The sequence below is a fragment of the Ovis aries genome, chromosome 13 (genome assembly GCF_016772045.2).
Source record: "Ovis aries strain OAR_USU_Benz2616 breed Rambouillet chromosome 13, ARS-UI_Ramb_v3.0, whole genome shotgun sequence".
NCBI lineage: Eukaryota > Metazoa > Chordata > Mammalia > Artiodactyla > Bovidae > Ovis > Ovis aries.
Window position 1 is genome coordinate 11359715 of NC_056066.1, and position 23837 is coordinate 11383551.

Genomic DNA, 23837 nt, shown 5'->3' on the forward strand with positions numbered 1-23837 from the left:
GTCGGCCGAGTGAGGATGCAAGGGGGAGAAGGGCATCTCTAGCATGTGGTCCCCCACGGAGCTACGCTAACCAAGAGGCATGGAAGGAAAAGGTGGTGCTCAGGCCCTTGGGAGAGGGAGATTGGAGAGGAAAGCAGGGGACCAGCGAGCAGTGTCAAGGGCCTGGATCTTATTCTACAGGTGACGTGGGGCAAGGGAGAGAATGGCAATCCCATTTTTGTCTGCATCACTCTTCTGCCACCAGTGAGACTAGAGGTTCCATCTCAGAAAAGAAATGTGAGGTGGTGAAATATTATCCTATCACAGCCTAAATACGTGTGTTTCCAAGGGTAGCTGCCAGAGCACCTCCCATTCCAAAGCTCTCCTGCGATGCTCCTTGGCCCAGCCCCCTCCCTGTCATCACGGCTGACTTGGGACTGGCTTTGACCAGGAGATCTCGGCAGAAGTGATGCTCCGTAGCTTCTTAGTTTGGCCCTTAAGAGATTTGAGCCTTTGTCCATGGTAGATATTTACTGTGAGGATCTAAGCACCATGAAAAGAAGTCCAACGTGGCTGCATAGAGAGAAAGAGAAGGAGCCGAGGGTTCCAGCCTTCTAGCCAAACCCGCCAAGTGTCATCTGTTGCTTGCTTAATTGCTCAGTCACATCCAACTCTTTGTGACCCTATGGACTGTAGCCCACCAGGCTCCTCTGTCCATGGGATTTCCCAGGCAAGAATATTACAGTGAGTATTCTCAAGAATTGCCATTCTCCACCTTGCCCCATGTCACTCAAGAATATGAGCGTGAGTTGCTATTTCTTTCTCCAGTGGATCTTCCTGAGCCAGGGATCAAACCCACGTCTCCCGTATTAGCAGGAAGATTCTTTACCACTGAGCCACCAGGGAAGTCCATTTAATACACTGGGTTGGCCAAAAAGTTCATTTGGGCTTTTCTTTAAGATGGTATCAGTTCAGTTCAGTTCAGTCGCTCAGTCGTGTCCGACTCTTCGTGACCCCATGAATCGCAGCACACCAGGCCTCCCTGTCCATCACCAACTCCCAGAGTTCACTCAGACTCACGTCCATCGAGTCAGTGATGCCATCCAGCCATTTCATCCCCTGTCGTCCCCTTCTCCTCCTGCCCCCAATCCCTCCCAGCATCAGAGTCTTTTCCAATGAGTCAACTCTTTGCATGAGGTGGCCAAAGTACTGGAGTTATGATATAGAGAAACCTCAACAAATTTTTTGGCCAACCCAATATGAGCAATTCCATCTCAGATCTGTGCACAGCTTCAGAAGAGACCCCATGTGAATCCATGATCAGCAGAGCCAGCCCCAAATTCCTGAGCCACAGAATCACGAGCAGATCAAATCGTGTTGTTTTAAGCCACAAAGTATTGCAGATGTTTGCTACCCAGCGACTTCTATCCAAAGCAATATTCTAGGTCAAATAAATATTAATAGTACACTGGGGTCTTAACAAGTTCAGGACAGCAGCACTGATCCACTCACCACCAGCATGGGTTAAGCTGTACTTCACTTAATTACTTACCACCAACTCTAATTTCAAACCTACATCACACTTAACTGATTAGTGCTCAAGCTTTTAAAAAAGTGGTTCTTAGAAAATGTAATCCTGTTTCCATCTCACAAAAAACTAAGAGAATGCAGTGTGTGGATTAAAATTCCCTGGAATTCAGCCTGAACTTTCCTATTGATAGTTTTCAGACAAACATCCAAACAAACATGTGTCTCACTTTTGGACTTGCAGAATGTTTGACGGTTCTTTATATTTTGCTTTCTTAGCTGTACTGCTAAGTGTCTTGAGACAAACCAGTACTTGAATAAATGGTGTGATCTCTCTCTCTGGGTCTAGATATTTAGACCCAGAGGTCTATACTATTTTTTCCACCAGAAAATATCTACCATATTTTTCCAGGAGAAAATGACTTTGTATATTTATTTTTTCACATTACTATGTTTTAAAGATTTTTTTAATGTGGATCATTTTTTAAGTCTTTACTGAATTTGCTACATTATTACTTCCATTTTGTTTGTGTTTTTTTTTTTTTTTTTTTTTTTGCCATGAGGCATGTGGGATCTTCAGTCTCCGACCAGGGATGGGATCTGTACCTCCTGCATTGGAAAGTGAAGTCTTAACCATGGGATGGCCTAGGAAGTCCCCTGATTTTGTATATTTAATGAAGATATATTCTCTCTGTTCTGAGTACCTCTAACCTGCTCTCAAACGAGAAGGGCTTGCCCTTCCTCCTTTCAATTGAAATAATAAAATTCAAATATTGAATCGGCATTTCTCTCTACCAGTTTCACCTATGGGACACTATTAATGGATTAAGTTTGCCTTCATTAAAATTTCTAAAATTATCTGCTAGCTTATGCTTAACAATACTGGCAATTTGGGGTCAAGCAAGTTGCTGAAGCTCCAGGATTTTGGTGATCTGATGTGAACAGATGACTCACTGGCAAAGTCCCTGATGCTGGGAAAGACTGAGGGCAGAAGAAGAGGGCGTCAGAGGATGAGACGGCTGGATGGCATCACCGACACAATGGACATGACCTTGGGCAAACTCTGGAGATGGTGAGGGACAAGGACCCCTGGCGTGCTGCAGGCCACGGGGTCGCAAAGAGTGGGACACAACTGGGTGACTGAACAACAACAATGTTGCATTTACTTTATTTTAATAAGTAACACAAAGCCTTTCCTACTGCTCACATGGCTTTCTTTCCAAAAGTGCTTTCATCAAATACCCCCAGTGTATTATAACTAATAACAGATCTCAGGGCCCAGGAACTTAAAAAGAAGCCCAGCAGTCAACTCCTTCTTTTTACTGGGACAGAGGAAGGTGAGAGTACTTTGTGCCGCACTTTTGGCAAATATTTAAGCTGCGTCAGAACTTGGAATTCTGCAAGTGATCGCTCCCTGAATTATTTCAAAATCGTAAGGACTTTAACTCTCCAGGATTGCTGTGGTACCCTAGCCCAGGCATCGTACCACTGAAGCCCATAAGGTGAGCCTGTGCTGTGCCGCAAGAGAAATCAATGCAATAAGTTCTGCGACAAAGAGTAGCCCCCACTCGCCACCAACTAGAGAAAGCCTGCACACAGCAACGAAGACCCAGTGTAGCCAAAGATAAATAAGTAAATAAATATTTTTAAAAAAGAAGCAATGCAATTCAATCATTTAAAAATACATGATGATTTATTTTTCTTCTCCAATGACTGATGCAGAAGAACAGAGTTTCCACTCTTAGAGCGGAGAAGATGCTATCTGGCTGCTATTCCTCATGAGCTTATCTTCCAGAAACAAAGTCCACTGAGGAAATCAAGGTGTTCTTTTTGAAGAATCAGCATTTTGAGAAGACCTGGCTGTTAGCAGACTTCTTGCGCTACCATCACCACTAACACAGGAGAAGGAAAGATGTGCTGTTGCCCTTTTTTTTTTTTCCACAGGTAGCTTTAATTTGCAAAATTTAAAATGAGAGCAGAATGATTTCAGTGTTTGGGTGACTGCTCTCCTGTTTACTGGTGAAGAGGTACATGTTCCAACCATTGATAATACAGTAAGTTCCCTACATACAAACCTTCAAGTTGCGAACTTTCAAAGATGCCAACATGCATTCACACGTCCAGTCATGTAAGTTAGTTCACATGTCTGGCATACTTTTCAAGGTACTGTACTGTACGATTTAAAATGTTTTATTTTTTGTATTTGTTATCTATGTATTATTTGTGTAAAAAGTATTATAAACCTATTACAGTACAGTTACTATAGAGCTGATAAAGAAGGTTGGGCACCAAAGAACTGACACTTTCGAGTTGTTGGAGAAGACTCTTGAGAGTCCCTTGGACTGCAAGGAGATCAAATCAGTCAATCCTAAGGGAAATCAACCCTGAATATTCATTGGAAGGACTAATGCTGAAGCTCCAATATTTTGGCCACCTGATGCAAAAAACCAACTCATTAGAAAAGACCCTGATGCTGGGAAAGACTGAAGGCAGGAAAGGAAGGAGGTGACAGAGGATGAGATGGTTGGATAGCATCACTGACTCAACAGACATGAGCTTGAGCAAGGTCTGGGAGATGGTGAAGGAGAGAGGAGACTGGTGCACTGCAGTCCATGGGGTCACAAAGAGTAGGACAGGATGTAACTACTGAACAACAACAACATACAGCCAATTGTGTTATTTGGGAGCCTAGGCTAACTTTGTTGGACTTATGAACAAATTAGATTTATGAATACACACTCAGAACAGAACTCACTCATATGTAGGGGACATAATATACCCTGTATTCTACACCCAGGCTAATGACTGGGTTAACTATAGGCTGGGAGCCATGACATGTATTTGATACTGCACCACCCAGGGGCCTGGGGGAAATCCTGGTGTGAGTGGAATGTGTAGATCTCAAAAGACACCCTCCCCAAACAGCTACAAAATATTAGGATTAGGAGGGATTCTAGAGACCCCCTCATCCAACTCACTCATCTTATGGTCAACATGGCCAAACAGGTCAGAGAAGACTGGTCTCCTACCCCCAATTCTGTGATCTTTCCATCTGCCTTCATTGTCAGACAGCTCAGGAAGACTGCCTGACGGTGGAAAAGCTGGACCAAGGCAGAGGGAAAGTTGCTCCAAGATCCTATAGCCTCTCTCCAGTCTCTGCTATGGAAAAGGACGATCTAATCTGGATTCTTAATACCCTTGCATGCCAACTCCCATGTGTCTTCATTCATTGCAAGGGACCTGGGAAGCAAGGTGGATGGCTGGGGAGGGGAGGGAGGCAGCAGGTGCCCTGGTATAGAGTCTGGCCAAACAGAAGTCAAGGCACTGAAGTCTAATAATGCACTCGGCCCCAGGCGTCACTTCTCAGTCATACCCCTAACATCCACCTCAAGCACATGGGCAAATGTTACAGTGCTCAGAGCTCTTAGTACTAATGAGCAGGTCCTGAAAAACATGACATTTGTAATTAGCATCCTTCATGCTGGCAATGAGAGAAAAATAAAATCTATTCTCTGATGAGGAGATGTCCTCTCTTCCGCAGATGAAGATGAAGTCTGAGCTCTGTGCTGAGAGTTTAAGAAGAGAAGGAAATAGAAGACCTGGTGTATGTCCTTGGTATATGTCAATCCTAAAGGAAATCAACCCTTAATATTCATTGGAAGGACTGATGCTGAAACTGAAGCTCCAATACTTTGGCCACCTGATACAAAGAGCTGATTCACTGGAAAAGGCCCTGATGCTGAGAAAGATTGAGGGCAGGAAGAGAAAGGGACAACAGAGGATGAGATGGTTGGATGGCATCACCAACTCGATGGACGTGAGTTTGAGCAAACTCTGGGAGATAGTGAAGGACAGGGAAGCCTGGTGTGGTACAGTCTATGGGGTTGCAAAAAGTCAGATACAACTTAGCAACTGAACAACAACAAGGTCACTGACCAAGCTTTCGCAGGAGATAATAACTGAATTACAGTATCATTATTGGGACTTCCCTCACAGTCCAGTGGCTAAGACTCCCTGCTCCCGATTCAGAGGATCCCTGAATCGAATTCAGTTCGATCCCTGGTCAGGGAACTAAATCCCACCTACCTCAACTATGAGTTTAAATGCTGCAACTAAAGATTCCGCATGCCACAACTAATACCCAGCATGCTGCTGCTGCTGTTAAGTAGCTTCAATCATGTCCAACTCTGTGCAACCCCATGGACGGCAGCTCACCAGGCTCCCCCATCCTTGGGATTCTCCAGGCAAGAACACTGGAGTGGGTTGCCAGTTCCTTCTCCAATGCACGAAAGTGAGAAGTGAAAATGAAGTCGCTTAGTCGTGTCCTACTCTTAGCGACCCCCTGGCAGCCTACCAGGCTCCTCCGTCCATGGGATTTTCCAGGCAAAAGTACTGAGTGGGTTGCCATTGTCTTCTCCAACCCAGCATAGCCAAATATATCAAAATTAGAAAAAAATATTTTTATTGAGCTCTGTTTATGAGTCAGATAGAATCACAAATCCCCAGAGACACGAGAAAGCAGAAGAAGGAGAGGAAACACATCACAAGCTACATAGAAAAGATGTAACAGGAAAGGACTCTCTCCTGGATAATGGCCAAATGGACCCTGACGGAGAAGAGGCTCCATGAACAAGGTGAGGAATGCACCCGGGTACCACCTGGTCTTCTTGCTTCCCAGAGGAAAGCAGAGTGCTTGGGGTGGAGACTCCGTTGAGCTCTGGAGGGCAGGGATGCTGAGCCTCACACAATTAAAAGCATCTCCCTTGTTTGGCAGACAAAGATGAGCATAACTCCTCAGTTGCCCTGGTGTGACTGCCACCCACCCCACCCCCTCCGCCCCGAGGTTGGAACCGTCCCAGTGGAACACACACAGCATTTCCCCCAAAACATGATGGCATCCATGCAGAAGTGTACTGTAAAAATTGCCTCCAAAATCCCACTGAGGTGACATGGGCTTTTGAGGTATAAGCCCAAACCCTAAGCTCCTGTCTTAACATTGTTTTAGCCATGGCTTACTAGCTGTTGGGAACCCATGCGAGTGCTCATTTTATTACTGCTGGGATTTATTTTTAATCTTCTTTAAAAGAGTATGTGTTTTTCTCCTCTGGTTTCATATTTTTGGTTATTCTACCTTTCAGTAAGTCCCCTAAAGCAAGGGCCCCCGACCTCTGGGCCGCAGACCTCTGTCAGATCAGTGCCGTTAGATTAGAAATAAAGGACACAAAAAATGTAATGCTCTCGAATCATCCTGAAACCATCCACCTGACTTCCTGATCCATGGAAAAACTGTCTTCCACAAAACCGATCACGGGTGCCAAAATGGTTGGGGACCGTTGCCCTACAGAATTTATGACTCTCTATTTCAGTTCAGTCGTTCAGTCGTGTCCGACTCTTTGTGATCCCATGAACCACAGCACAGCAGGCCTCCCTGTCCATCACCAACTCCCGGAGTTTACCCAGACTCATGGCCATTGAGTCGGCGATGCCATCCAACCATTTCCTCCTCTGTCATCCCCTTCTCCTCCTGCCTTCAATCTTTCCCAGCATCAGGGTCTTTTCAAATGAGTCAGTTCTTCACATCAGGCGGCCAAAATACTGGAGTTTCAGCTTCAGCAGCAGTCCTTCCAATGAACACCCAGAAGTGATCTCCTTTAGGACTCTTAGATGATCATAGTTGCAAAGCAGAAGCAGAACCAGAGATGAAGGGAAGAAGTGTAAGGATGCCAAGGCAGGCGTAGGGGTGGGATGAACTGAGAGACTGGGACTGACATGCGTGGTTGTTGCTCAGTTGCTGAGTTGTGTCAGACTGTCTGACATTCATATACACTACTGTGTATGGAACAGATAACTACTGAGAATCTGCTGGGCAGCGCAGGGAACTCTACTCAACTTGGTGGCCTGAATGGGAAAGAAACCCCAAAAGAGGGGATATATGTATATGTGTAGCTGAATCACTTTGCTGTACAGCAGAAACACAGCATTATATAGCATCTATACTCTGATAAAAATATTTTTAAAACAAATTTATTACTCTTTACTTTTAAGACAGTTTTCTTTGAATGCTCTCAATTATTTAATCTTTGGCAGGCCTTTATCATCCTAACTCTTGAATTTCATCCTTCACTTTTGATCTTTTTTATCTTTTTACCTTCCTTAATGAAGTTTAAGATCATGATGGTTTTCTTCTGAAAGACCCTAAAAACATCATTTTATTACATTTTAATCTCTTTTATCCTTTGATATTTTCTTTTTACTAAAATAATTTTGAGCTCTCTGTGTATCTGCATTCCATGTTTACCCCCTGCCTCATCCATTTGCTTGCAGGGGGAAATTTTGGAATATCTCAGTATTACTTTTTATTTCCTTATCATTCTTAACTCGGTCTCTTTTCCTTTCATTACTGGCATTTCTCAGCAAGGTGAGAAACTGGGAGGGTGATGGGGGAGAAAAGTCCACCACAGCGATGGGGAGACAGAGTTTCTCCCTGTAAGAAGTTGTCTTTAAGCATGTAAAATGTTTTCTGTCACCTTCAACTCTGAACTTCTAGTAGAATGTATCTAGGTAATTCTAGAAACCCACAGGCAAAACCTGCTGAATTGATGATCCCGCTTGTGCAGACATTTTTATTTTCTGCACCAAAATCATTGCAGATGGTGACTGCAGCCATGAAATTAAAAGATGCTTGCTCCTTGGAAGGAAAGCTGTGACAAACCTAGACAGCATATTAAAAAGCAGAGACATCACTGGTGACAAGGTCCGAATAGTCAAAGCTATGGTTTTTCCAATAGTCAGGTATGGACATGAGAGTTGGACCATAAGGAAGGCTGAGTGCCAAAGAACTGATGCTTTCAAACTGTGGTTTTGGAGAAGACTCTTGAGAGTCCCTTAGACGGCAAGAGATCAAACCAGCAAATCCTAAAAGAAATCAACCCTGAATATTCATCGGAGATGAGGGCAGCAGAAAATGAGATGGTTAGACAGCATCACTGACTCCATGGACATGAGTCTGAGCAAACTCCAGGAGATGGTGAAGGACAGGGAAACCTGGTGTGCTGCAGTCCATGGGGTTGCAAAGAGTCAGACACCACTTAGCAACTGAACTACATCCATGTTAGAGTCCAGGTTTCATTTCAAATAACACTGGGTAGCCACTGCAGAGTTTAATGCAAGGAGTGATGACAAGCTCAGATCTGGGTTCTATAAGGATCCTCCAAGCTGCATAGTGGAGAACAACCCACAGTAACAGAGACCAGGGAGGAGGTTCTGGCGGTGATCCAGAAGGGAAATGGTGGTGACCTGATTCGGGGCGGGAAAGGTGGGTGGAATAAAAGATACGTAGGGGTGTGCGTCTACCAGAACTTGGCTTGAGGTGAAATGAGGAGGCGAGGAGTCACGGAAAACATCCAGATTTCTGCTCGTGCAAGAACAGGTGAGACAGCGCCACAGACAGGAAAGGAAGGAGGTTGTCTTGTGGGAAGAGAAAGGGGAAGACCGTGCAAGCAGTCTGAGGCACACGGTACTAGATGCACCCATTCAGCAGCCAGCCGCAAAAGGACTCTGGAGAGGTCACTGTTAGGGAGTGGTCAGCAAGGGGATGGCTATTCAGGTCAGTGAGCACGAGGTTACCAGAGTAACGGAGTGAGAATCCAGAGGAACATCAACCTTCCGTGGGAAAGGAGGGAGAGCAGGAGCTTGCAAAGCAGAAGAGGGGAAGGAAGGAGAACGGGAAGCAGGGGTGGGATGAGGGTGTTGCTCCGAGAACGCAGAGGTGGTCAGTACACCATCTGCTGCAGAGAAGTCAAGGAAGAAAGGAGTGGAATTGAGCAAGAGTCAGCCAAAGGGAGGGCTTCCCTGATGGCTCAGTGGTAAAGAATCTGCCTGTTAATCTCTGGTCCAGGAAGATCCCCTGGAGGAGGAAATGGCAACTCACTCCAGTATTCTTGCCTAGAAAAACCCATGGACAGGGGAGCCTGATGGGCTACAGTCCGTGGGACTGCAAAGAGTCAGACACGACTTAGCGGCTGAACAACAATAAAGCAAAAGGGAGCACGAATGTGTTACATCCCAGAGGCAACAGAGCCAGATGTCTGGCCGTGGCAGGGAGTGAGGACAGAGCAGCAGGGGCAGGGGACAATTTAAGCAGGCTGGCTGTGAAGAGGATGAAGGAGAAGGCCATGGCTGGATGGCCTTCTTCTTCCGAGAAGGAAGGGGCTTCAGCATGCTTGTGCAGTGAGGTGGGACCAGGCGGGGTAAGGAAAATACAGATGCAGAATGAGATAAATCAAGAGAATGAGATTCCTCCTCCTTCCACAGAGGAAGAAGAAATGGAATCTAGAGCATCAGTGGAGAAATGAACCTTAGATGGTGAGGCTTCTGTTTTTTTATCATAAAAAGGAGAAGGAAGGGAGGGTGATCCAGAGCTGGGCATGGAGCCCTGTCATCACAGGGTGAGGTTGTTTCCATCAGGGAAACTCCCGTTTTCTCAGCGAAGCAGGCTGAGGGGATGGTGGCGGCAGGAGACGGTCTGAAATGGCTGCTGTTTTCTACAGGGGCAGGGAGTTGACTGGGCAAAGTCTGAGGGAGGGCCTGGCTGACGCTGGAAACCACAGAGGCCCGACGCCACGAATTTGCAGAGTTGCATGATTCTGTCCACTAGAAGCGCAGCAGCCTCTGGCTCCGCACTGGGAGGAGATGGGACTCCGACTCCGCTGTGGACCTGGGGACCCCAGTTTTGGAAAGAAAAGCACATCAGCTCATGTGGCTCCACCCAAGCTGCTGCTCCCAGCCTGAGTCGGGGTGGGGAGGCGCTTCAAGGGGAAGGCAGAGGGGCTGTTTTCATCTTTGTTGACTTCAGGCCCCACAATCTCTGGTCTGTTGTATCAATACTATTTTTTTCTAGGCGATGTTTTTTTTTTTCCTTAAGAAGCTGACAGGGCACATCCCAAAGTCCGTATTCCTCTTAACAAACGTGGAATCTGATTATAAGACTCTCCCCCTGAGATGACATCTTCCCCCAGCAGCCAACTGATGAACAAACTTTGGGAATATAACCCACAGAGGCAGAAAAAGGAGCTTAAATTGGGAGCCAAGAGATCAGAGTTCACAGCTAGTCATTTGTTGTGGGACCCTTGATGAAGATTCTTGACCTCAACCCGCCTCAGCATCTCTATAAACTGTGGATGAGCCACTCAACAGGCAGGACTTGAGGAGAAAATGTCTCACATACCCCAGACATGTGGCGTGATGCCCACTCAACCAACAGCACTTTCCTCTGCCTCCCTCCAGGCCAGAGAGTGTATGATTCTACAACTTAAAGGAACGCTACAGAAAACTAAAGGTCATAGGTCTAGGATGATCAGAAGACACATGTCCCAAACTCCACAATCCCAAATCTCATGAATTATTTACTCTTGCTATATGAAATGCATGCTGGTCTTTCTGTTCCGTTTCATGTCGAAAGATTTGCTGGTTGCAACACAATGCGAATCTCACCATCCAATAATGATTGTGCTCTGCAGTTTAAAAAACACTAGATGAGAGGCCCAACTCTGTATCACTGCAAACAGTACATTAGCAGACCACAGGATGGAAAAAGTTGAAAACTACCGCTCTAAAAACGCTACCACACAGCTGACATGAATTTCTCCCCAAACTGCAAGAAGGGCATGTCAGCTGACTTTCATGAAAGACTCGGCCGCTTGCTCACCTGGGCTGTGAAGAGTCATCTGACCATGAATTCTCAGCGCCTGGCTTGCTTTGGAAACTCACCCATATCTTGGCAACAGGACTCTACCGGCTAGGTGCTTATTTTAGCATATGCCCAGTGTGAACAATGCAGAGGGCTGGGGACGGTAACAGGGCAGGCTAGCCAAGGGTGATTAAGGGGCCGCTGTTCGTACTTTCAACTAAAGAGCGGTAGTTGATGTGGTAGTGATCAACACACTTTGAGAGGGAAGCGTCTGGGCTCACCCCATTCTCCTCCCTCACTGCTCTGCTCAAACCAGACAGGGTTTGTCCTTTGCCTTACTAGGATGTCACGCTCACAGGCCATCCTAAAATGCAATCCCACCTTCAAAACATCCTCACCTGCATAGCAGGTCTCAGCTGCGCTGCCACTTTCTCCGGATGCCTTCCCAGACACCCCAGATCTAGTGTCCCCTTGGCACACGTGTGCCCAGTACAGCATGCACACGCTCATTCTGCACTGCGGGTTCACTGGGGGCTCCTCGGGCACCAGTCCTGCTGTAGGTGCTGGGAAAAGGGCTCCAGGCAAATGCCAGCCTTTTCGGAGTTTACAGTAGCAAAGAGGAAATGAATCTGCAACACAGTTGTGCACAATAATACTATAAACTGATATGACACAGGACGAAATCATCACACTCAGAATTTCCCCTTTACCTGGTTGCATCTCACCCATGGTTACACAGCACAGTGTGTGGCTCTGAGGCTCCCAACAAAAACTTGGTGGATGAAAGCACAACCACCAACTTTCTGGTTTTCCCCACTGTCCTGGTAATTTGTCTTGTTTTGGTCACATACAAGACGACAACCTTTAATTGTCTGCAAAGGGTCTGTTCTGCACATTTAGCATCATTACAATGAATGCCACGCTTACCTGATTCTCGACAACTGCTCCTTGCTAAACCACAAGGAACTTCATGTAAGTAGGGGCAGCCCTCTCTAGAGCGCAGAAGCCCTTCTGCCCGTGGGTTCCCTAGTCCTGCAGGAGATGCTGGACTCGTTAAGTCCTCCAATTATTCTGCACTAAAAAAGGGGACATATTAACTTCATTTCCTAATTTTGTGACTATTCTCTGCTTCTGGGGGAGAATGTTCCTATTTGTAAGAAACACGCATGAAAGAACCGATAAGGTGAGAGGGCATCCGGTCAGCAACTTATTTAGACATCATCAGTAGGGTTGAAAGGGTAAAAGGATTTTCCCCTTTGTACTGCAATTACAGCTTTTCTGTAAGTCTGGGATGTTTCAAGGTTAAAAGAAATAAAGAGAGAGGAAAAAAATAAAAAGGGACATAAGTACAGGATGAGATAGGAAAAAAAAATTAATGAATTCAGAAGCAGCATCAACCCATGAACCCCTGAGGTCGGGCACCAAATGGTTTGGTAAAATGTTAATTGGTTACCATCTCACACCCATTAGGATGGCAACAATCAACAAACAGAAAGTAAGGAGCTTGGGCGCGGATGGGAGACACTGAAACCCTCCTGCCCTGTTGGTGGAAATGCAACCTGGTGCAGTCGCCATGGAAAACAGTGTTGCAGCTCCTCAAAAAACCAAACACAGAATTATCATCTAATCCAGCAATTCCACTTCTGGGTATACAGCCACAAGTATTTAGAGCAGAGATCTGAAGTGATATTTTTACACTCATATTCATAGCCGCCTTATTCGTAAGCCAAAATGTGGAAGCAACCCAAACAACTAGGAACAGATGAATGGATAGACAAAATGTGGTAGACACATTGTGGGAGATACTGTTGTTGCTCAGTTGCTCAATCGTGTCCAACTCTGGTGCCCCAGGCTTCCCTGTCCTTCACCATCTCCTGGAGTTTGCTCAAACTCGTGTCCATTGAACCCATGGTAGATAAAATGGAATGTTATTCAGCCTTTGAGAAGAAAGGAAATTCTGACATAGGCTAGAACACAGATGAACCTGAAGGACATAGTTTAGTAAAACAAGCAACTCACAAAAAGACAAATCCTGTGCGATCCCATTTATACAAAGCAGCTAGAGGGGCCAAGTTCAGAGATAGAAGGTAGAACCAAGGGCTGAAGGAAGGGGGAATGGGGAGTGAATTGTTCAATGGGGTAGTTTCCGTTTTGCGAGATGAAGAGAGCTCTGCAGATGGATGGTGGTGATGGCTGCGTGACAGTGTGAATGTGCTCAGTGCCACTGACCTGTTTAAAATTTAAAAATGATTAAGATGGCAGATTTTGTCAGGTGTATTTTTATCGCAATTTACAAAATTTAATTGGTAGGTTATCCAGCTCTGTGGTTTTTGGCAAGGCTTGGCAATCACACAGGCCTGATTCTAACAGTTATCAGCTGTTAAGAACTGTGCAAATAACTCAGCCTCCCTCAGCCTCCATTTCCCCAACTGCAAAATGCGAATGCTAACAAGGATAAGGACAACAATGGTGATAATGATGGTGATATCAAATTCATAAAAACTTTGCAAAGATTGAATGAGACTAATATTTACCAGATACAAGTAAAATTATGTGCCATATAATATCTGGCCCATAAATTATAAGTACTAATACATCAATAAATCACGTCTTACTGCTTTTGTTGGCTCTGATTACCATGAATAGGATTAGCTTAATTCAAAGTTATAATTTTTTAAAAAAGCTATATAAATGAGCTTATTTACAAAACAGAAACAGACTCACAGATTTCAAAAACAAACTTATGGTTACCAAAGGGGAAATGCTGGGGGTGGGGTGGAGGGATACATTAGGAGCTTGGGATTAACATACACATACTGATATATAAAAAATAATCAACAAGGATGTACTGTATACCACAGGGTACTAGACTCAATACCCTGTATTACCTATATGGGAAAAGAATCTGGAAAAGGATAGACACAGGTACATGTATAACTGAACCACTTTGCTTTACCCCTGAAACGAGCACAACACTGTCATTCAACAACACACCAAGAAAAAAAATTTGAACCAAACAAGGAAAAAAATCAAAAGGTAACATCAGCCTATAGAGTATCTACTGCCAGAGTGAGTGGCTTTGAATATCTGCTAATTTAATCCCAGAGCAGAAATCTATGATTCCAGGCGTTGGCTCTGCTAGTCCTAATTTCAGAAACTTCTGGTTCTCATTTTGTCTCAAGGATAGCCTCAGATGACAGAGCAATGTGAATAATCGTGTACAAATGGTTGACAGGTTAAAATAATGAAAGAGGTTTCCATCATTGCAAGGAAACACCTCACAATTAATCTTTTTGCCTCAACATCATGTTTTTCTATGACTTGCTCCTGATTTCTGCCTTGACAGCTAGAATAGGTATTAAAAAGCAAAGCTGGATGCATGACTGCTTGAAAATGAGAAGCTTAAACTTCCAAACTAATGGACAGAAACAGAAAGAATGAGTTTAACATTATGTATGTTGTCACAAGACTAATTCCCTTGCTTATAATTACAATCTGATTTTGGGCAACAAACTTATATAAATATGAACTCACATGGTACATATGTGTTCTCTCGGCCTTTTTATCATATAACCATTTTTTTTATTTTAATGAAATGATTTGTGAAAATTACTTGGGGAAATGATAAAAGATTGAACCCTATAAAAAGGATGTCATCTGAAATCAAAAATATCCTTATTAACAGTTATATTAGATGACTATATCAACCATACTTTTAGAGGCAAACAACACAATCAGTAACTCCAAAGCAAATGCATTCAGAACAGGTAGTACTAATTCCAATTCCTATTTTAAAAAGAAGGCAAATGTCCTGTCATCAAATTCCACATTGTAAGGAGATTTTGTGGAGCTTTACTCCTGAATGCCAGTTACAGATTTGTACTATAAGGCCACACACTTGGAAAAAATCCTGGACCTAGTCCACATGGAATTTCAGGTAACACACCAGACTCACTACACAGAAGAATTGCCTCTTTTCCATAGAATAGAGGGAATATATTACAACTGCAAGAGGGACCTTTATAGAAATAGTCAGAGAGAAACAGGCTATTCCAGGGAGCACCCCCTCCAAACCCCCTGCAGGACCTGCTACAAACAAGAGAAAGCTCATTTCAGTGTTGAAAGGCACCTTTGAGATCTGAAGAAGGACCAAGGTGTGACTAACTGAACAGTATCTCTGCGTAAATGAAAGGCCAGGGGCACCTCTAACAAAAGAAAGTTCTAGGCACTGGCCTATGTATCTTTCAAACAGACAATAGGGAATTTCTGCAGAAGGGAGAAGGATCTGGTAGGACAAAGAAGCTTGCCCATGAGCCATCTGCCATCCCAAGCAACCGCTGCACAAGACGGTGGCGGAAGTGAACACGACACGGCGGAGGGTGGTGACGAGAGTCCTCCCTGGAAGCTTACATTTTAAAAGCTTACAAGAAAAATCACAGAGGGCCGAAACAAAGGCTGGCGATGGGGACAGGTTGCTCGTGAAATCAGAGAAAAGTTTATGAGAGAGTGGGGGAAAAAAAACCCCAAACAAACCAACTTAATTTAGACTTAATTGCTAACTTGGAGGAGTTCCACAGCTGAGGCTTTGAAGGTTTTAGAAGCTCTTCCTATGCCGCATGTTTAAATATATGTACGTTCAATCGACATGAGAAAGACTAAGAAGAGTCTGCGGCAGACACCTGCTTCAAACAATAGTGCTGATCTCCGAGGGATTCTAAACAGCCTCGCACCAACTTCAGAAGTAATTTGCAACCAAATTAGTAAATGTCACCCTCCTTCCCAGGGGACACAGCATTTTTTTAAAAAAAGATTAAAGCACTGGCCGTGAGACTGCCATTTTACAAGAGTTAAAAGATAAGTTCGGGGGGAAATGAAGATGGTAATTCACAGGATTGGGGTGTGGGGCGGGAGTGGAGCATCACCATTTTAGTAATAGGGCTTGTTTATCAAATTTCCCCACCAGGAAAGGACGGTGGTGGTCACAGCTTCTAGAGAACAACAACAACCAGACCTGTGTTCAGAAAGGGACCTGCACGCTCTCCCTACCTGGGGGTGGACCATTCCATGGACGAGCAGAGAGGCGCCTTCTCATTCTCCCCCGCCCGTGTCACTAGTCCCCTCCTGGTCAGCTCGGTCCACCACTGAATCATCTTTCATCAGCACCGCTCTGAGCAGGACAAGCCCAGAGACAAAGCTTTCTCCTTGCAGAAACCCCAGCATCTCCCAGGTGAGCCCGCCCGCAGGGAACACCGTCCTTAGCGTGAAAGGTCCATTTCACACTGATAACCCGAGCACTTTAGAACCGAATAAAATATAAAGGCAGTAGCTCTAGTTTCTTGACGTGTGGCCCCCAAAGCTGAAAAACATTCTCACCCCAAGGTTACAGGATTGAGCACCAGATTTTTGTTTTCTGACATCTATCAAAACCGGCCTCCTCCTGCCCCAGGCCCCTGGAAAGAAACTTGGCTTAGTTTAGAAGCGAGTGTTGGCAGCCCCGTCTGCTTCTCGAGCAAACGCCAAGAAAACTTATTTTCCTCCGTGGACAGGCTGCCACCGCGTCACACACCTCTCCTTCCCAGGGCGTGCGGGAAACAGTAAACTCTCCGCCGCCGTCTTCCTTTGCTCCCTCCCACCCCCCAGTTTAGGTGAGAGAGGAGCCCAGAAGGAAGCGGAGGCGCCCAGCCCCTGGCCCCGACGGCCTCCTCCGGGCCAAGGTCCGCGCATCCCCGGCGTCCCGCGCGCCACAAACCGCGGAAAGGAGACCCAAAGTTTGCGGCGCTTGTCGCCCTTTCCGAGTCCACGGTCCCGCTGCCCGCCCCGTCCCGGATCGGCTCGGAGCCCGAGCTGGGTGGCCGCCCCACTCCCCGCGCCCCTCGCAGGGCGCCCTGCCCTCCCGATCGGTCGGCGACCCGCGCGGGGACCTACCTGCCGGTGGCGCCGGTCGCAGCGCTCAGCTGGGCGGCGGCGCGGGCGCGGGCGGCGCGGGCCAGGGGGCGCTCGTCACCCCGAGGCCCCGCCGCCGAGCCGGCTGCCCCGACGCCCGCCCCGGAGCCGCGGCCCGCGCACCGCCCGCCGCGCGCCGCTCTCCTCCGGGGCCCGCCCCGCGCTGCGCCCCGCGCTTCCGCTCGCAGCGGCTCCGGCCCCGAGACCTGGTCCCATCCCCGCGCCGGGGATGCTGAGCTGCGCGCGGGCAGAGGCGCCCGAGACCACGTGACTCTCCATCTAACCCAACCGAAAAGCGAAAGGAGCCTTCCCACGGGAAGGATCAAGGTCATCAGATTAAAAAAAAAAAAAAAAAAAAAATTTCAGCTGTTTGCCAGCCTTTCCACTAGAAAGGGCTGGTGAACCCTGTTCTTTTAAAATGCCCCATGGGAGAAAGATTTGGTGCTGGATAACCCGACCTCTGACTTTGTTTCTGCACCGTTTTCTGGTTTTTGTTTTTTGTTTTTTGTTTTGTATCATTTCCTAAGTTGCCTTGCTTTAAATTTGACAGCCCTTGAAGCTGCAGTGTAATGTTTTACCGGTGTCATCGTCATTGGAGGACTTTCATGCCTGGCTGGTGGTCCTGATGGTCCGGCTGAGGATAAGTGGGGTGCTTTTGTTCTGTGCTCTAGAGAAGAAATTTTTCATTCAGATAGACTACTGGTTACCAGCACTGCAGGCCTGTTCCCTCTGAATTATTACGCAAAATGATTAAAATGTACTTGGTTAAAGTGCTTGTTGCTCTAATATACTAAACCCAGATTAGCTTAAGAAATAGAACAATAGTCCTTTTCTTCTTTTTTGGGGGGGAGGGAGGGAAATTAAAAAGGTATGGAAGAGCCTCAGCTTGGATCAGCTGGCTTCTGATCACGGAAGTATAGACTGTCAGATGAAAAACACCTCAGACTACAGCTAGTTCCAGGCTTTTAAAGATGAAGAAAACCTGAGGCCCAGAAGGATCTGGTAACTTAGTTCCCATTGCTGCCTTGTGGCAGGCCGGGGCTGGGAAGTCAGATATGCTGGCTTGTTCTCCTAATCTGTATGAACCCTGCAGAGCAAACACACACACCTTTTAAAGATAAGAATATATTCCCTGAGAAGTAGGCCCTCTCCTGCATTTATCAGTATCTAACAGCATTGAAGCCTCTTGGTGAAAGTGAAAGAGGAGAGTGAAAAAGTTGGCTTAAAGCTCAACATTCAGAAAACGAAGATCATGGCATCCGGTCCCATCACTCCATGGGAAATAGATGGGGAAACAGTGTCAGACTTTATTTTTGGGGGGGCTCCAAAATCACTACAGATGGTGACTGCAGCCATGAAATTAAAAGACACTTACTCCTTGGAAGAAAGGTTATGACCAACCTAGATAGCATATTCAAAAGCAGAGACATTACTTTGCTGACTAAGGTCCGTCTAGTCAAGGCTATGGTTTTTCCAGTGGTCATGTATGGATGTGAGAGTTGGACTGTGAAGAAGGCTGAGCGCTGAAGAATTGATGCGTTTGAACTGTGGTGTTGGAGAAGACTCTTGAGAGTCCCTTGGACTGCAAGGAGATCCAACCAGTCCATTCTGAAGGAGATCAACCCTGGGATTTCTTTGGAAGGAATGATGCTAAAGCTGAAACTCCAGTACTTTGGCCACCTCATGCAAAGAGTTGATTCATTGGAAAAGACTCTGATGCTGGGAGGGATTGGGGGCAGGAGGAGAAGGGGACGACCGAGGATGAGATGGCTGGATGGCATCACGGACTCGATGGACGTGAGTCTGAGTGAACTCCAGGAGTTGGTGATGGACAGGGAGGCCTGGCATGCTGCGATTCATGGGGTTGCAAAGAGTCAGACATGACTGAGTGACTGAACTGAACTGAACTGAACTGAACAGCATTGAATAGACCTTCAGGCCAGGATCATCCAACAGAGAGGCTGCCACCCCTGGAAGGTCATAGTCAAGAGGTGTGATGGTGGGAGAACCTCAGCTGTGTTGACGTCACCAGAGCCTGGCACACAGTAGGTGCTCATTGTATATTTGCTATTGAGATTTAGTAGGAAAATGTATCTATGGCTGAGAACGAGGTGACAGAACCAGAAAGCAGCCCGGCTTCTCTCTGCAGAATGCTGAAGAGAAACCTCCTGGTTCAAGACACCTGCCCCCTGGTTCTCTCCTAGCCATTCTTCAACACAGTTTGTTACACAGAAGTGAGATGGCAGGCCACCAGAGGCTTCGGGGCCTAGGAGACAGCAAACCCACCCATTCTTCATGGCTGGAGTTTTCATTGACCATTTGAGAAAGGGGTTAAGTATTAGGTTGGCCAGAAATTTCCATAATATGGTATAGAAAAACCCCAACGAGCTTCCTGGTCAACCCAATACAAATAGGCACTCGAGGGAAAGTCTTATGTCCTCTTAATTTAGTCAGTAGTCAGTGACTTTTAAGAAGTTTCACATAGGACTTCCGTAGTGGTCCAGTGGTTAAGAATCTGCCGGCCCATGCAGGGGACACAGGTTTGATCCTTGGTCCAGGAAGACGCCACATGCCGTAGGGCAGCTAAGCCCCAGCACCGCAGCTGCTGGGCCTGTGCTCGAGAGCCCACTCACTGCAACTCCTAGCCCATGCACTGCAGCTACTGAGGCCAGCGATGAAAAGCCACTTCAGGGAGAAGCCCCCACCCCCTTGTGGCAACTCGAGCCAAAATAAACAATGTTTCAAACAATAATGATGATAATCGTCACCATATGCTATCTATGTGTTAGTCACTGTGATGAGCTCTTCTTTTTTTCATTATTTTTGTGATGAGCACTTTTGATGCACTATTCACATAATCCTCGTAAAAAATCTTAAGATGTAGCTATTAAATCCTCACTGTCATCATCGTTATCTCTATGTTAGGGATGAGAATAATGCAGCTTAGAAGGATTAGGCAGCTTGCCTGTGACCACACGGTTAATAAAATACCATAACCAGGATTGCAATTCAGGCCAGTTGGAAGCAGCCCCTTAGGCACTGTTGAATACTGCCTGTATTCCTTGACCATACCCTCCACTTTCCCCTTCTCTCTGGGACAATTGGTCCCTGGAGACGTGTGCTACTCTACCATATAAGCATATAGTCCTACAATTAGAAACCCATTCATCTGAACACTGTATCTTTTAAAACAATATCCATCATGTGTCTAGAGTTTTTTTGTTTTGTTTTGTCTTGAATAGCAACTAAGGGAAAATATTCCTTCTTTGTTCTCATTCCATGTAGGTGCTAGAGATACCTATAGACCTTTCTGATCCCAGCAGCCTAGAGCTGGCCTCTCCTTCCCTAGGCTGCAAGGCATTTCTGTTTTGTATCAGACTCTGTCTCATTGTTTTATAGGTGGCTGCTGCTCAGAAGTTCTCCACACCTTTATTTCCTGGAAGAGGAAATTGCATTTCCTGGAAGAGGAAATTGCGTTTCCTGGAAGAGGAAATTGCGTTTCCTGGAGGGGCTTACACGTGGGTGGTGAGGTTCCACTGGTTACATTAAACACACTCAAGCTTTCGGTTGGTTCTGTGCTTCTTTCCCCACTTCAGCTTCCGCTCTCAACTTTCCTGGAATCATACTGAAAATAAATTGAGTGGCAGCTGCTTCCATTCCTTTTAGCTGGGAAAGAGGGGGACTCCTGCTCTGGATTCAGAGCTAAGGAATGAATGACTTAGCTCTTGAGTCTTATCTCTGGAGACACCACATTCCGTCTTCCTTCAACTTGGGATTTGTGAAAGGGTGCCTGAGACATCTCTTCGTTTTTAGTTTGGACCTGGTGGGTGATTATCTCCAGAAGAGACCAGCTCTGGCATTCTTCTGTGAAGTTGACCATCCATAAAAAGAAAATGTTCTGGGGCTTCCCTGGTGAAGAATCAGCCTGCCAGTGCAGGAGATACCGGTTTGATCCCTGGTCTGGGAATATCCCAGCATGCCATGGAGCAACTAAGCCTATGCATCACAAGTTCTGAGCCTGTGCTCCACAACGAGGGAAGCCACCGCAATGAAAAGCCTGCACACCACAGCTGGAGAGCAGCCCCGATTGCCAGAGCTAGAGGAAAGCCCGCACAGCAACAAAGACCCAGCATAGCCGAGAATAATGCATAGATGAGTAAATTTGGAAAAGAGAAAGCATTCTTATTATGAACCTTAATTTGGAGAAAGATAGTATTAGGGAAAAGAAGGATATGACCCCAAAATTTGAACAAAGGATAATTTCACAAGGACCCTTCTGCCTCTTACAGGAAGTCACCACTTGGAGGAAGCCAGTTTGGACAGTTTCTTGAGGAGTTTGTAAAGTGACCCACCTGAATCCCTAGAAGAATTAGCATGGAGCTGTAAGACAATGATCTACCTTAATGGAAGATTTGATAAACATATTGAGTCTAGGGTAAATTTGTTCAGAAAATATCAAAGTTATTCTAGGAGCTATGGGTCAAAGTGTGCTATGATAATGAAGTCATTTCAGTTGTATCCAGCCCTTTGTGACCCTGTGGACTGTAGCCTGCCAGGCTCCTCTGTCCATGGGGATTCTCCAGGCAAGAATACTGGAGTGGGCTGCCATGCCCTCCTCCAGGGGATCTTCCTGATCCTGGGTTCGAACTCACGTCTCTTATGTCTCCAGCACTGGCAATCGGATTCTTTACCACTGGCGCTCCCTGGGAAGCCCCATGGGTAAAAGAGGTCTATGCAGAAACACCTATTTCATTGTCCAGCACAGGGAATAGAACCATTATTTTATAGTAATTCTGAATGAAGTATAATCTATAAAAATTTTGAGTCACTGTGTTGGACGCCTGAAAAAGAGCCAACTCATTGGAAAAGACCTTGATGTTGGGTAAGACTGAGGGCAGGAGGAGACGGGGTCAACAGAGGATGAGATCATTGGATGGTATCACCGACTCCATGGACATGAGTTTGAGCAAACTCTGGGAGGTAGTGAAGGACAAGGAAGCCTGGCGTGCAGTCCACGGGATCACAAAGAGTCAGACATGACTTAGCAACTGAACAATAACCCCTGAAAGTAATATTATAAATCAACTATACCTCAATAAAAATAACACTACTACTAATAAAAAGTGTAGTAGTAGTAGTTTTTTAAGGTTTTTGTTTTTTTTTTTTTGCCATGCCATGTGGCACATGGGATCTTAGTTCTCTGACCCAGGATTGAACTTGTGTCCCCTACACTGGAAGGGTAAGTCTTAACCTCTGGACCACCAGAGAAGTCCCCTAAACAGGTATTTTAAATCCACAGCTTGGACAAGGGAAAGGGAGATTTTTTTTTTTCCCCTTTCAGCCCAAATTTAGCCATGCAATTGGGGAAGAAAAGGGATAATCAAACATTAGAAAATTTTTATTGCCACATGAGAACTCTAAACCCTGAAGCAAAAATTGGTCCTGCCCTTGGGGAGTAAGTAAACCTTGATTACTGTTGGTAATAAGATTGATAGCTACTCTTCCAAACCATGAGGGGAGTGGTGAAAGGAGAATGCAAAATTTACCCTATATTAGAAAAGGAACAATGTTCACACGTGCTTAGTCACGTTAAGCTCATTTTAAAATCTTTGGCAAGGTAAGGGAGGTAGGTGTGATGTCTCTATTTAAAGAAAGAGATGGGGACTTCCCTGGTTGTCCAGTGGTTCGGACTCTGCACTCCCATTGCAGGGGGCCTGGGTTCAAACCCTGGTCAGACAACTAGGTCCCATGTGCCACAGCTAAGACCTGGAACAGCCAAATAAATTTTTTTTTTTTTTAAAGAAAGAGACTATGCGTGAACCTAACACAGACTAACACTCACTATGCATTTATGGCATGTGTTCGGGCTTGGTGCCCAGCACTTTGTTTCAATTATTTAATTTGATTCTTACAACAAATCCCTTGAGATGAGTAATATCCTCTTCGTTTCACAGAAATGACAGATGAACCTCAGAGGGCAAATACATGATTTACCAGACTCATTGTGTGGGGTATGGTTTGACTTACAGTCTCCTGACCCCCAGAGCCTTAATTTTTGTCATCATACACAGAGACAAGAGGTAAAATTATAGCCCAATTCTGAACAGTAAAAGAATTGTGTATGTTTATGGATGTCCTGATGAATACAGCATTCTAAGAATAGTTAACACGTGTGTGGATGGCCAGTTTGTGAATTAGAATGTATCAAAGTGCCCATTTAGTAATACAGCCATATAAAGTAAAACAAATAAAAATTTTAGTCTGTAATAAAGTAGTAAATATCTAGAGCAAATCATTTCTCTTGAGCATCAATTATTATTATATCATAAAAAATGAACTGAGCATGAAAGTGTTTCTTTTTTAAAGAATTATAAAGATACAATATTGCTAACATGTTTTGGTTTTGGCGTCTAAAATCCTTGTTGTTTGTTGTTGTTTAATCATTAAGTTGTGTCTGACTATTTGCGACTCCGTTGACTATAGCCCACCAGGCTCCTCTGTCCATGGGATTTCCCAGGCAAGGATACTGGAGTGGGTTGCCATTTCCTTTTCCACAGGATCTTCCTGACCCAGGGATCAAACCCCTGCCTTCTGCATTGGGAGGTGGATTTTTTTTTGCCACAGGACGACGAGGGAAGCCCTCTGAAATCTTTAGGCATCATATTTTTAAAAAGCCATCTCTGGGACTTCTCTAGTGGCA

At 45.5% G+C, this 23837-nt stretch overlaps 1 protein-coding gene and 1 long non-coding RNA gene across 7 annotated transcripts in view; one reads left to right on the plus strand and one right to left on the minus strand.

Annotated features, from left to right (window-relative positions):
- PRKCQ (protein kinase C theta) overlaps positions 1 to 17285 on the minus strand; it is a 158940-nt gene extending 141655 nt beyond the window's left edge. For 2 of the 5 annotated variants that reach the window (XM_060397178.1, XM_060397179.1), the window contains exon 1: positions 17120 to 17221. The gene's annotated coding sequence lies outside the window, so the exon portion shown is untranslated. Of the gene's footprint in view, positions 1 to 16567; positions 16643 to 17119 lie in introns of those variants that run through there. The other 3 variants (XM_060397180.1, XM_060397181.1, XM_042230440.2) reach the window with 2 other exon arrangements.
- LOC121816297 (uncharacterized) lies at positions 15817 to 23530 on the plus strand. 2 transcript variants are annotated; one of them, XR_006055817.2, is made up of 3 exons: positions 15817 to 15935; positions 16158 to 16421; positions 17688 to 23530. It is a non-coding gene; the product is annotated as an uncharacterized LOC121816297 (long non-coding RNA). The 2 variants fall into 2 exon arrangements; XR_006055816.2 differs by having other exon boundaries at positions 15817 to 16421.
- The last annotated feature ends 307 nt before the right edge of the window (positions 23531 to 23837 follow it).